The following is an 11,243-nucleotide window of genomic DNA, read 5'->3' as shown; positions in this document are numbered from 1 at the left end:
GAGGTAGAGGAGAAAAATGGATCTTCTTTTAACGTTTTCATTACGTTCATTCTAAAATTATACTCTCCTGATTTCCAAGGACTTCCAGGGCTCGGTGTTGATACATCACCACATAACTTCACCCTCTGTATATAATGCGGAATTACTTTCACCTCGTCCAGGGCTCACTCCTGACATGGGATGTCAAACAGAAATAGAACATGCGTCTCCTGCATCTGGGGCTGAAACCTTACAGAGAATGCTGTGGGCTGCCATAAATAACCTCTGATGGCCCTGGAGAGGAGCTGGGCGTGCAGGCAGGGGAGGGTCACTGCAGATTTATGGCAGCAGGTCTGAAGGGCCCAGGGCGGTGGCCGGTGGCCTGCGGGAGGTCCAGGGAGCAGGCCTGGGGGGGACAGCTGGGCCCAGGACTCTGACACCTGGGCATCTCGAGAGCCCATAACAGATGTTTCCATTTTCTGTTTGTTTTTTTTTTTTTCTAACAGTGACTTTCACCATCAGAAGAACTGGGGGTCTACGGAAACCTGGGTGTGCTTTCTGATAGGCACGTTCAAGCCTGACACCGAGAACACAGAGATGCCTTGTACTCTCATGGCTAAGACGTCCCCCAGTTGGCCTTAGATGAACGAGGCCCTCCTGCCCGCTGACAGTTCCCCACATCCCAGCTCTTGGTTCATGTTTTCTCATCTCCTGCCCTCTTGTATTCCCTTTCCTCACCCTCCCCACCCTCCCCGTCATCTCTTAGTGTTCCTACGAGAACCCCCTTCTGGGGGGTATGTTGCCTCTCAAGCCCTTTATTTTCTCACCTGCAAGATGAAGGTATCAGACACAGTGCTTCTCAAACCTGAATGTGCAAACGGTTCCCTGAGGATGCTGTTAACATACAGGTTGTGATTTAGGATCAGGACACTGGGATGGGGTCCCAAGAGCCTGTGGGTCTAATAGACTCACAGGTGATTTCAATGCTGTTAATTCCCCAGCCTCATGTTAAGCAGGAAGAAGAACCAACGGATCCTACCTGCTGGCAAAGGGCTATCTGCCAACAGCTCAGGCTCCAGTGGTCAATGCCACTGAGAGAACTGTGCTGGGGATTCTGAGGAAGAGAAGAGAGTAGAAAAACCACAGAGACTATCAATGAAACTGAAAGCTGGCCCTCTGAAAGTCTGACAAAATTGACAAATCTTTGACTAGACTGACCAAGCATGAAGGAGAAAAGACTTGAATAAAAATCAGAACTAAAAGAAGCAGTATCACTAATGATGTTACCAAAATTAAAAGGATTGTAAGTGAATAATCTGAGCAACCACAGACCCAAAACTTAAATAATTTAGATGAAATGGGTAAATTCCTGGAAAAATACAAGATATACAAAACTGATAGAAGAAATGGTTAATATAAATTGTTGTTGTTGTTTAGTCGCTAAGTCGCGTCTGACGCTTTTGCACCCTCATGGACTGTAGCCTGCCAGATTCCTCTGTCCATGCCACTTCCCAGGCAAGAATACCGGAGTGGGTTGCCATTCCCTTCTCCAGGGGATTTTACCAACCCAGCGATCAAACCCAGGTCTCCCGCATTGCAGGCAGATTCTTTACCGTCTGAGCCACCAGGGGGAAATAAGAATAGTGGGAGAAGGTATTATAGATATCAGCTACAATCTCAGGACGTGAGGACTATAATTGTTATGAGAACTACCATTGTTATGGAGCGCATCTTCCTTCAGTTCAGTCATTCAGTCGCTCAGTCATGTCCCACTCTTTGTGACCCCATGGACTGCAGCATGCCAGGCTTCCCTGTCTATCACCAACTCCCGGAGCTCGCTCAAATTCACGTCAGTGATGCCATCCAACCAACTCACCCTCTGTCATCCCCGTCTCCTCCTGGTTCAATCTTTCCCAGCATCAGGGTCTTTTCCAATGAGTCATTTCTTTGCAATGGGTGGCCAAGTATTGGAATTTCAGCTTCAGCATCAGTCCTTCCAATGAATATTCAGGTTTGATTTCCTTTAGGACTGACTGGTTGGATCTCCTTGCAGTCCAAGAGACTCTGAAGATTTTTCTCCAACATCACAGTTCAAAAGCATCAATTCTTTGGCGCTCAGCTTTCTTTATAGTCCAACTCTCACATCCATCTTCCTTATTGTTATGAATATGTCTATGTATATGTATCAACTATTTTTGTTCTCTTCTCTCCTTATCATCTAATATACATATATTAATAACAACTCACTTGACATCACATTATTTAAGATACATGACATCAAGAAGAGTGGACATCACCCACAGACTTTGCATCCTGGTCTGCAGAAAGGGTAAGCACATTTTTTATTGCACACAGGATTGCTGTATCACATAAGCTCGTGTGGGTGCAGAACGGGTCAAGACCTGGGTGGGGTAAAGAGTGATATTATATCAGGGTTATGGTTCAGAAACCACATGGACAGTGAAGAGGGGAAAGACGATGATTACGGTGACTGGCCATGGATTTTAAGCAGGCTCTAAAGGAAGCAAGAACAGGAAAGGAGTGAGGAACAGTGAGAAGATGGTAAGATCAACGGATGGATGGGTCCGTGGGATCCAAGTGCCAGGTTCCACACCCTCCTCAGCAAGCCTTGATCCCTCTTCTGCATCTTATCCCGCCCTTGCCAGAGAACTGTGCTTCCTTCTTCCCCAGAAGCATCATGAGCAGTAAGCTCCTTCCGGTTTCCTTATCTCTACCTTCAAACATTTTCTCTTTCTCCAGCCTGCCAAGATTCCCTCTGGCCTCAGCAAGCTAGAGACCTCTCTCCTTGGAAAGAACCGCCTCTCCATCTTGCTCCTTACCTGGCATATTTGATCTTCTCCTCGCTGTCCTGGTTTCTTCCTTTTTGCCTTCAAATAATCACAGATCTCCCTATGTGGACAAGAATCTTCTCTCAAACTTCCGTCCTTTGCTCCTGAACACCCAGAAAGGGACCTCAACCCTGACCCTCCTCACCTAGTGAGTGCTGAGCATCCATGCTGTGGACTGATGTTGGTGTCCACCCAAGACCCATGTGTTGAAACTCTCATCCCCAGTGGGAGAGAATTTGGAGGTGGCCTTTGGGAATGATGAGGGTTAATGAGGTTGTGAGGGTGGTGCCCCCTGGTGGGATTGGTGGAAGAGGAGACGACATAGATCTCTGCGTGAGGACACAGAGAGAAGGTGGCCATGGCAACGAGTCGGCTTGACCCTGGACTTTCCAGCCTCCAGAACTGTGAGAGAGAAAAGTTTGTGGTTGAAGTTCCCCTGGAGTCACTAAGACAGACCCTGCAATGCTCATCTTCCTCCACAATTTAGCTTCCTCTCTGGCCTTCCTTTCCTCCTTTCTTTGTCTACATATCTTAGTGAATTTTCTCTTTTCCCTTTCCTTTAGTTGCAGCTGTTTAGTTCCAAGTCTTTTCTTGATGTTCCCTTGTTCTTCCAAGTCTATTCCTGCTGCTCCTCTGAGAGTCCACGCCATCACCATCTGAGATTAAAAATCTTTAATGACCTCCTGACTCAGAATCACCTCCCTCTAATCCATCCTGGATAGACGAATCTTTCTAGACCATTTGGGTCTTCTCTTGCTCAAAATCAGTCGTGCCTCACCCACAGAATTCAAGACTAAGGAGTTTGGACTTTGACCTGGAGACACATCTCTGCAAACACGGCCTCGACCTATCTTTTTAGATGTCCTTCCCATCACACCCCTCAAGGACCCTTCTGCCGCTGTCTGACCTGCCTTCCACCGTCTCAACACTTCCTGCACAAAGGGTCACTGTTGGCTTCGTCACGTCTTACTGTCTCATAGCCAGTGACTTTCCAGCCAGGAAGCACTGCCTCCTGCCTCATAACAACCAGAGGCCCTGCAGGGTCTGAGTGCAGTTCATCAACATTTGCAGGGTCTTAACTCATTCCATTGACATTTTAGAACAACAACAACAAAAAGGACCCTCGCACCCTCATATGTAAGATCAAAGACAGAGCAACTGGCCTCAGCAAAAGGGATTCAGTAACCTCAGGGGTAAGCAGGTAAAAATCGCTTTATTCCTATCCTAGCGCCTTTGCCTCACACAGCCTAGCTTCTGAAGTCTGTGCCTTTCATTCCAACAATGCGCTAAGCATTGCTCTGTGCTGGAAATAAACAACAGGAAGCACTGCCCGCGTGGAGCTACCGTTCCCCAGGAGGGAGACAGACCCTGAGCAAAATAAGTGGAATAGGTAGAATCTGGGGGATTACATGTCATGGGAGAAGGAAAGGAAGTGGGGTGGGGTGCTGCAGTTGTGGAAAGAGTGGCGAAGGGTGATGTGGGTACAGATAGGAAGGGAGGTGAGGGAGCTCTGTAGGCATCTGGGGTCAGAGCGTGGCAGGTCACGGACACAGAGGCTGAGTGGGAGCTTCCTGGAATAGTCAGTGGACAGTGAAGAGGTCCACGCGGCCAAGCTGAGAGGCTGAGTGGGGAACAAGCAGGAGACACAGTCAGAGGCATATGGAGACACCCCGGAAGGGTGGTGAGGTGGGACACAGGGGAGGTTCCTGAGCCGGGGACTGAGTGACACTACTGAGATCTGTAACAGCAGCCCTCTGCCACTCTGCAGAGAGTAAGCTACAGAAGAACAGAAGCGGGGGATCAGGGAGGAGCCCTGGCGATGGCCAGAGAGGAGATGATGGTGGCACGAGCCACGACGGGAGCTGCGGAAGCAGGAAGAGGTGGTCGGATTCTGGATTTATCCTGAAAGGCACGGCCAACACACTTGCTGGTGAGTTCAGTGTGGAGAATGAGAGAACAGGTTTAAAGGCAACAGGAAGGTTGGTTGAGCTAACGGAAGAATGCGGTTGCCCTGAACTAAGTCTGTTGGAGGAACAGGACAGGAGGAGATTAGGAGCTCAGTTTTAAACAAGAACACGAGATGCCTCACAGGCTCCCAAGTGGAAATGTTGTGTAAGAAGTTAGATAAATGAGCCTGAAGTCCAGGAGGATGATCTAGGTGGAAATATAAAGTTGAGATTTATCCACTTACAGGGCATACTTAAAGCTTGGAAACTGGGTGAGCTCGCCAAGAGTGTGTGTGTGTGTGTGTGTGTGTGCGCGCGCGCGTGTCCTTATTCTTGTGTGTCAGTATGTTTCTTTTTCACAGTGCCGATTGTCTGTATGCTGTAAGACCTGTGGATATCAGGGCATGAGATGTATTCAACAATATCTGGTAACCTACTCCTCTGTAAGCACAGATCTTAATGAAATGAAAAGTACAACATGAATTCATCAGCTGAGAAATGGAGGAGGGTGAGGTGACTTTCAACTCTACACAGACTTAGCCATGCTCGGAACTTAGTAGGCTTGTGACTAAAGTTGATTTTTTTCAACTGATTCGTTAATGAGCTGGTAAGTAAAAAGACTCTCAATCTTTAGATTACCAGTTACTTGCACAACAGTGAGCAAATCATTTCGTTTCTCTGAGCCTCTGTTTCCCAAAATGCGAAAATGGGAGCCTGAAACTAGAGGAGCCTCCACTCTAGCTCTCAGTCTGAGACAACCTCTTCTTAATTTGCTGGGAACTGTTTGTTTTTCAGCTATCTGGCTCCCCCAAGTGGTCGATGGAATGAATGCAACTTGCATTTTGTTGAGACACTCAGTCGTGTCTGACCCTTTGCAACCTCGTGGACTGCAGCTCGCCAGGCTTCCCTGTCCTTCACCATCTCCCAGAGCTTGCTCAAACTCATGTCCATTGAGTCAGTGATGCCATCCAATCATCTCGTCCTCTGTCATCCCCTTCTCCTGCCTTCAACCTTTCCCAGCATCAGGGTCTTTTCTAAATGAGTCGGCTCTTTGCATCAGGTGGCCAAAGTATTGGAGCTTCAGCTTCAGCATCAGTCCTTCCAATGAATATTCAGGATTTATTTCCTTTAGGATTGATTGGCTTGATCTCCTTGAAGTCCTAAGGATTCTCAAGAGTCTTCTCCAACAACACAGTTCAAAAGCATCAATTCTTCATTGTTCAGCCTTCTTTATGGTCCAACTCTCACACCCATACATGACTACTGGAAAAACCATAGCTTTGACTATACAGACCATTTTTTGGCAAAGTAACACTTTAATATGCTGTCTGGGTTTGTCATAGCTTTCCTTCCAAGGAGCAAGCTTCTTTTAATTTCAAGGCTGCAGTCACCATCTGCAGTGATTTTGGAGCCCAAGAAAATAAAATCTGTCACTGTTTCCATTGTTTCTCCATCTATTTGTCATGAAGTGACAGGACCCGATGCCATGAGCTTCGTTTTATGAATGTACAGTTTTAAGCCAGTTTTTTCAGTCTCCTCTTTCACTTTCATCAAAAGGCTCTTTAGTTCCTCTTTGCTTTTGCCATAAGGGTGGTATCATCTGCATATCTGAGGCTATTGATATTTCTCCTGGTAATCCTGATTCCAGCTTGTGCTTTATCCAGCCTAGCACTTCTCATGATGTACTCTGCATACAAGTTAAACAAGCAGGGTGACAATATACAGCCTTGACACCCTCCTTTCCCGATTTGGAACAGCCCCAGTCAACCCCTGTGATTACCATTTTGGATGCATTTTCTCATTAACATTTTCACCAAAACACTAGGAGGCAGTTATTTCCTGTATTTTGAGCTCACATACTATGAAACCAAGACACAGGACTCAATGTGGCAACAGTAAGTGATGATCCAGGATCCAAACCCAGGCAGTCTGAGAAAAGAGAGGGAAAACTCCCCAATTCATTCTATCAGGCAATCATAACTCAATGAAGAAGAAAGATGAGGAGGAGGGGGGAGGGGAGGGGGAAGAGGAAATAGCAGCAGCAGAGGGAAAAATCTTGGAAGAAAGTTGAAGACTACAGGTTTGTATCACTGGATTATGGATGTGAAAATTTTACATACAACTGTGGTTATTCTTGTAACTAAATAATTGTTTAAAGGGTGGTTAAATAATGGTTTAAAGGGTTCGATCCCTGGTTTGGGAAGATCCCCTGGAGAAGGGAAAGACTACCTACTCCAGTATTCTGGCCTAGAGAATTCCATGGACTGTACTGTCCATGGGGTCGCAAAGAGTCAGACACGACTGAGCGACTTTCACTTAAAGGGTGGTTGAATATTAGAAAAATCCATAAGTAATTCACCACAGTAACAGATTAAATAAGAAAAATCATATACTCTGAAACAACCACAACATTGTTAATCGGCTATACCCCAATATAAAATAAAAAGTTTACAGCTTGGGAAAAAAAGAAAAATCAATACTGATCTCAGCAAATGCATACACATCATTTGATAAACTTTAACCTCATTTACTAACCAAAATAAACTCTTCATAATTCTAGATAAAAGGAAACTTTCTCACTTGTGAAAGAATATCTACCAAAACAACAAACAAAACAGGGCAAAGGTCATGCTAAGCGGGGAAATGTTAGCTCCATTTCCATTACAGTAAGGAATAAGACAAACATGCCTGGTATCCCCATTCTGTTTACTGTGGGATTTGAGGTTATAACCAGTATAATAAGATAATAAAAGTGAAATTAAGGTTTAAGGAAAAAAAGAAGGAAGTAAGACATTCATTATCTGGAGATGTTATAACCAGTTAAACAGAAAACTCAAAACAAACTATAGGCCAATGATCAGAGGGAAAAAGGGGGGAGTTCAGCAATGTGATGGGTGTAGGATTAATACATCAAAATTCAATTAATTTCTGTGCTCAGTCATGTCCATGAGACCCCATGGACTGTAGCCTGCCAGGCTTCTCTCTCCATGGAATTCTCCAGGCAAGAATACTGGAGTGGGTTGCCATTTCCTTCTCCAGGGGATCTTCCTGACCCAGGGACTGGACCCACATCTTCTGCATTGGCAGACAGGTTCTTTACCACTAAGCCACCTGTAAAGCCCATACATAATTAATTTCTATATACAAATAAAAATATATTTAAACAGATCACATTATAATCATGCCAGATCATCTCAACTACCTAGTAATAATCTAAAACGTGCAGACGTCTAGAAAACATGATTTTATTGACATATTAAAGATTTAAACAAATGGAAAGACATATCATGTTTATGATGAAAGTAAAAGTGGAAGTCGCTCAGTTGTGTCCGATTGTTTGTGACCCCGTGGACTATACAGTCCATGGAATTCTCCAGGCCAGAATACTGTAGTGGGAAGCATTTCCCTTCTCCAGGGGATCTTCCCAACACAGGGATTGAACCCAGGTCTCCCACATTGCAGGCAATTCTTTACCAGCTGAGCCACAAGAGAAGCCCAAGAATACTGGAGTGGGTAGTCTATCCCTCCTCCAGGGCATCTTCCCCACCCAGGAAAGCTATCAGCTGAGAAATGGAGAAGGGTGGGGTGACTTTCAACTCTGCACAGACTTAGCCATGCTCAGAACTTAGTAGGGTTGTGACTAAAGTTGGTTTTTTCAAGTGATTTGTTAATGACCTGGTAAGTAAAAAGCATCTCATCTTTAGTTACCAGTTACTTGCACAACAGTGAGCCAATCATTTCTTCTGAGCCTCTGTTTCCCGAAATGTGAAAATAAGAGCCTGAAACTAGAGGAGCCTCAACTCTTGCTCAGAGAGAACCTCTGCTTAACTTGCTGGTAACCTGCTTGTTTTCAGCTATCTGGCTCCCCCAGGTGGTCGATGGAACGAATGCAACTTGCTTTTTGTTGTTCAGTCATTGGAGAAGGAAATGGCAACCCACTCCAGTGTTCTTGCCTGGAGAATCTCCCAGGGCTGCCGTCTATGGGGTCACACAGAGTCAGACATGACTGAAGCGACTTAGCAGCAGCAGCAGCATTGACCTAAAGTGACTGAGGACTAATGTATGCATTCACTGCAATTCAGTAAGAATGCAAACAGAAGTTTCAAAGAACTTGATGAGATTATTCTAAAATCAGTGAAGAGATCAACACCTGGCATAACATCAAGAGGGGCTCCGATGACCCCTCCCTAACCAAACTAGTGAAAATTATTTTCTTTTCTATCTTGCTGCTGCTGCTGCTGCTGCTAAGTCGCTTCAGTCGTGTCCGACTCTGTGCGACCCTAGAGAAGGCAGCCCACCAGGCTCCCCTGTCCCTGGGATTCTCCAGGCAAGAACACTGGAGTGGGTTGCCATTTCCTTCTCCAGTGCATAAAAGTGAAAAGTCAAAGTGAAGTCGCTCAGTCGTGTCCGACTCTTAGCGACCCCATGGACTGTAGCCTACCAGGCTCCTAAATCCATGGGATTTTCCAGGCAAGAGTACTGGAGTGGGGTGCCATTGCCTTCTCCACTTTTCTATCTTAAGCCTCTGCAAATAGTCTTAAAGGCAAAGAACACACAAACATCTAATCAGGAAAACCTACAAAAATTCAGCAAGAAAAGTGAGTCAGTGGTATTTGAACCAAAACCTGTTCACCACCCCCTCCCCCAACACAGTTCAACAAAGGAGAGACTCCACCGCACAATGCTGCAGCCAGGGCCACAGGGTCCTTCTTCCCTGGTCCCCAGTTAGATGGCTTTCTTCAACAAACAGTAGGACTTGAACGAATTTCCCATGCTGCCCACAGCCGCCTGGGCCAAGTCCCAGGTGAGTGTGATCAAGACAGGTGGGCTCCCCTCCTGCAACACGAACCCTGATGGCTAGGATCCCCTCCCAGCTGAAAAGGCCATGATCATCACAAGGAAAAGGTGAAATTATATTTCTACCCCACACCATTTACAAAAATCAATTCTGAATGAGTTCAGAACTTGAACGTCTGAAGTAAAACTTTAAAACTCTTAGTATAAGATGCAGAGTTAAACCTTGTGATTAAAATCTTAGTCTTTCAAATAAGATGTAAAAACCATGAATTATAAAATATTGATGTCCGTCTAAATAACTGATGTTCGTAACATTTGTTCATCAAGATACCTTTTAAAAAGTGAAAAAAATAAGTTACCAAGAGAACGTATTTTCAGTATACACACCCAGGAGCAATTTGGATCGATAATATAGAAATGACAATAACTAAAAATAAGACATAAGTAACCCAATGAGAAAATGAGCAGAGACATGAATGAGGAAACACATCTGGCGAATAAATGTGTCTACAGGCATCTCATCATTAGCAACTGTCATATCAAGGTCACCTTTTAAACTTCTTCTATTGGAAAAAAAAACTTAGTCTGAAATATCAAATGCTGGAGAAGATGTAGAGAGTAAATTAGTGCAGTTACTTGGAAAACAGTTTGGTATTCTCTCTTAAAATTGAACATTCAATGCGTGCTTTACGATCTAGCAATTTGACTCCAGCATGGGTCCAAAGGAAATTCTAGCCCTTGTGAAGCAGGACACAAGGACAAGAATATTCACAGTGGTACTGTTCACCTGAGAAAAATCTGGAAATAAACAAAATGCCCACGAATGGGAAAATGTTTTTTTTTTTTTTAATGCAATGGAATATTACACAGCAATCAAACAGCAATACAGATATTAGGAGGAAAAATCCCCAAATAGTATAAATAGCATGAAGTTTTGATATAAGACCTAAACTCAGAAATATGCTCTATCTATCTATGGAAGGAAGGGAAGAAGGGGAAGGAAAGGAGGAGAGGGAAGCAGGGAAGACAAAGAAAAGAAAGCAAGTGAACAACCAACATGGGACTTCAAGAGGATTATGTTGTCAGGGAAGGCAGGGAAATGTGATAGTAACTGTGAGGTGAGGTTCAGTTCAGTAGCTCAGTCGTGTCCGACTCTTTGCCACCCCATGAATCGCAGCACACCAGGCCTCCCTGTCCATCACCAACTCCCGGAGTTCACTCAAACTTATGTCCATCGAGTCGGTGATGCCATCCAGCCATCTCATCCTCTGTCATCCCCTTCTCCTCCTGCCCCCAATCCCTCCCAGCATCAGAGTCTTTTCCAATGAGTCAACTCTTTGCATGAGGTGGCCAAAGTATTGGAGCTTCAGCTTTAGCATCATTCCCTCCAAAGAAATCCCAGGGCTGATCTCTTTGAGAATGGACTGGTTGGATCTCCTTGCAGTCCAAGGGACTCTCAAGAGTCTTCTCCAACACCACAGTTCAAAAGCATCAATTCTTCGGCACTCAGCCTTCTTCACAGTCCAACTCTCACATCCATACATGACCACAAGAAAAACCATAGCCTTGACTAGAAGGACCTTAGTTGGCAAAGTAATGTCTCTGCTTTCAATATGTTATCTAGGTTGGTCATAACTTTTCTTTCAAGGTGAGGTTAGATACAGGTTGTTGC

The 11,243-nt window shown here is 44.9% G+C and overlaps 1 long non-coding RNA gene across 1 annotated transcript; it reads left to right on the top strand.

Annotated features, from left to right (window-relative positions):
* Positions 1 to 3,443: 3,443 nt before the first annotated feature.
* LOC133232111 (uncharacterized) lies at positions 3,444 to 6,260 on the top strand. The gene is made up of 3 exons (XR_009731307.1): positions 3,444 to 4,029; positions 4,597 to 4,758; positions 5,137 to 6,260. It is a non-coding gene; the product is annotated as an uncharacterized LOC133232111 (long non-coding RNA).
* The last annotated feature ends 4,983 nt before the right edge of the window (positions 6,261 to 11,243 follow it).

This window comes from Bos javanicus, chromosome 19 (assembly GCF_032452875.1).
Source record: "Bos javanicus breed banteng chromosome 19, ARS-OSU_banteng_1.0, whole genome shotgun sequence".
In the NCBI taxonomy this organism is placed as follows: Eukaryota; Metazoa; Chordata; class Mammalia; order Artiodactyla; family Bovidae; genus Bos; species Bos javanicus.
Note: the sequence above shows the minus strand (reverse complement) of the source record. Positions and strands in the feature narration are given on the sequence as shown.